At 49.8% G+C, this 3,030-nt stretch overlaps 1 protein-coding gene across 7 annotated transcripts in view; it reads right to left on the bottom strand.

Moving 5' to 3' along the window:
• GPR19 (G protein-coupled receptor 19) overlaps window positions 1-331 on the bottom strand; it is a 33,244-nt gene extending 32,913 nt beyond the window's left edge. For 5 of the 7 annotated variants that reach the window (XM_014540198.1, XM_014540196.1, XM_014540199.1 and 2 more), the window contains exon 1: window positions 188-323. The gene's annotated coding sequence lies outside the window, so the exon portion shown is untranslated. Of the gene's footprint in view, window positions 1-187 lie in introns of all 7 variants that reach the window. The other 2 variants (XM_014540200.1, XM_014540197.1) reach the window with 1 other exon arrangement.
• Between the last annotated feature and the right edge of the window lie 2,699 nt (window positions 332-3,030).

Below are 3,030 nucleotides of genomic sequence, written 5' to 3'. Positions count from 1 at the left end.
TCCTCAAATGTATTCCTTTGTCGCTTCCAGGTATCTTTCCAAGCACCCATACAAGGTATCCCCCTTACTTTATCCCTCTGATCGGCTCAGCCACTCCCACTCCTTCCCTGCGGGATCGGCTGTCCCTTCCTGCTCCCCCACCGCGTTCAGGGCCAAATAAAAACGCAGAAAGCAGGGACCACCGTACAGGCCTGTAGAGCTGTGGCTGCAAAATCTCGGAGAATGCAGTGTTGTGTGCTCGCAGCCATCGGAGCAACGTGACCCACCTTTCTCGAGGGCCAGATTTGGTTGGCCATCACCGAGCAGGAAGTTTTGAATTTTTTGGCGCCAAAGTGATTCGTCCCGCGCAGGCGCAAACGTACGCTTGGGTGAGGTGGGGAAATGCGCTGTTCGCGCTGGCAGATCTCGCGTGGTTTGGGGAAGCCGGAGAGCAGGAATGTTTTTTGGTGGCGTTGTGAAGCTTTTTTTTTTTTTTTTTTTTTTTTTTTTTTAATGGGGCCGGGATGGATTAGTGCTGCAGTCAAGTTAAAAAAAAAAAATCTAGAGTCGGCGGCGAGAACCAATGAGGGTAGTGTAACTAGCGGCAGTTGTCCGGGGCCGAGGACTTTTCTCCGAGGCCCCTGGGCCCCGGCACAAATTCTTCAGAGACAAAAGCCAGGAGTATGCAAAAAAATAAAATAAAATAAAAGGGGGGGGGGGCGGAGAAAAAAAGACAAGACAAAGCCAGGCTACCACCTCAGGGCGCAGTGTTTTGTTTTTGCACGTTTCACTACGAAAAGTCCCGCTGGCTGCCAACCAACCAGTTTAACCTGCTGCCGCCGCTGCGCCTGCGCATTAGTTTGTTTACGAAGCCGGCTCGGCTGGGTCCCGCGCTCGGGGCCTCGGGCGTTCACTGTTTTGATGGGTAACTCATGATGAAAATTATGTTTTCAGCCAGGAACATGGGTTGGAGGTTAAGAACAGGACCGTTTCTGTGTAAATCTGAAGCCAATGAAAATACGAACGGTAATGACAGCTCAGAACTCTCAAAAATTGTCGCCCCGGCAGACCTGTCCTGCAAGAGGATAGCACCACCCTCACCATAACGCAGAAGTGATAAGCAGCCAAGTAAACCCAGGAGCGGAGGCAGTGTGTAGGGGCCTCCTTAAAACTTAGACTCTGTTATGGAAAAGATGCAAATACGCCTCAACCTGAGGCCAACCTCGAGCAATATCTGCCTGAGACTGACTCTTAAAGCCAGGTCAAAAAGGCAGCCATGCAAATTTTGAAACTAAAAAGAGATGACTCTAGAAGCAGTCGCCAGAAAAAGCACAAACCAAGAAGCAAATTTTAAAAGATGGTTTTAAGTTCCCTTCAAAGACAGTTTCAGATGGCTTAGAAGGCTGTGATACAAAACAAGAAGATAGGTTGAAACTACCAGTATGTGTTACAGATATGACTGGATGCACTTGCAAATAAAAAAGGCAGGCAAGCTGGTTTTTAAAAAATATCTTTATGGAAAAGTTTCTAAATGGTGCATTTTAATGTTCTCAAAAAGAACCTTAAATAGGTTCAGCTAAACCTGGATCTTTATCTTAGAGTTAGGTGAAAGTATAGTTTGGCAATTTTATCAGATTCTGTTTGTCAGATTTCAAATGATGCATTTGAAGACTTTAATTTGCAACAGAAGGTGAGATGTTTAGGGAGCATGGCATTAAGTAGAGAAAATGTATAGTCCTGTGAGGTGGGGCCAAATTTCTTAGGCTCTGGATGCTTTCAACATCATTCACAGTGCACAGTGAGCTTTCATCTGAAAAAATATAGCCTCTGGATTTTTCTTATATTCAGTACCAGAGGACTGGTGCATGAAATTCGTGTGTGTGTGTGTGTGTGTGTGTGTGTGTGTGTGTGGGGGGGGGGGAGGAGGTAGTGTGGGGGGGTGTCCCTCAGCCCAGCCTGCACCCTTTCCAATCTGGGACCCCTTCAGCTGCCAGACATCCCTCTCATAATCTGGAACTGCTGGCTCCTAACCACTCACCTGCCTGCCAGTCTGATTGCCCCCTAACCGCTCCCCTGCCAGCCTGATTGATGCCTAACTGCTCCCCTGCTGGTCCATCGCCCCCAACTGCCCTCCCCTGCCAGCCTGATCACCCCCAACTGCCTTTCCCAGCTGGCCTGATCTCACCCCCAACTGCCCTCCCCTGCCGGCCATCTTGTGGCAGCCATCTTGTGGTGGCCATCTTGTGATGATGACGTGCGTGACACCACTTAGGCTTTTATTATATAGGACTAGAGGCCCGGTGCACAAAATTCATGCATGAGGGGGGGCTCCCTCAGCCCGACCTGCACCCTCTCCAATCCAGGAGCCCTCAGGGGATGTCCTACTGATGGCTTAGGCCCGCTCCCCATGGGCCTAAGCCATAGTCTGGGCTACCTCTGCAGGAGGTGATCGGGCTGATCAAGGGAAGGTGCTGCCCCCATCACCCTGCTGCTGCTGCCACTGCTGTCCGCCACAGCCACCAAGGTGTTTTCATCAACACAGACTCTAGTCCCTTCACCACAAAAAAAATGACAACTTTCTTTAGGCATTTTCAAGATGTGTCTTTCATAGGATATGACCTTTCTTTTTTTTTTTTTTATCCTCACCTGAGGATATTTTTCCATTGATTTTTAGAGAGTGTGGAAGAGAGAGGGAAAGACAGAGAGAAACATCAATGTGAGAGGGACACTTCGATCGGTTACCTCCTGCATGAGCCCTGACCTGGGCCCTGGCCAGGGAGGAGCCTGCAACCTAGGTACATGCCCTTGACCAGAATCGAACCTAGACCCTGCAGTCGGCAGGCCGAGGCTCTATCCACTGGGCCAAACCGGCTAGGGCAGGATATGACATTTCTTAGCCCCTCTAGCAGCGGACCTTCGTTTTTTCCTCCAGGAATGAGGTGGGAAAACCCTTGGATTCTTATTACCCAAGTTACCAAGAACACTGCAAATGGCGTACGGGGAGCTTAGCCAATGAGTGGTCACCACCGCCGTGGTGAGCTGGCAGGCCCT

Source organism: Myotis brandtii, unplaced genomic scaffold (assembly GCF_000412655.1).
Source record: "Myotis brandtii unplaced genomic scaffold, ASM41265v1 scaffold237, whole genome shotgun sequence".
NCBI classification, from domain to species: Eukaryota; Metazoa; Chordata; class Mammalia; order Chiroptera; family Vespertilionidae; genus Myotis; species Myotis brandtii.
The sequence above is the reverse complement of the archived record's forward strand: the minus strand, read 5'-3'. Positions and strand labels throughout refer to the sequence as shown.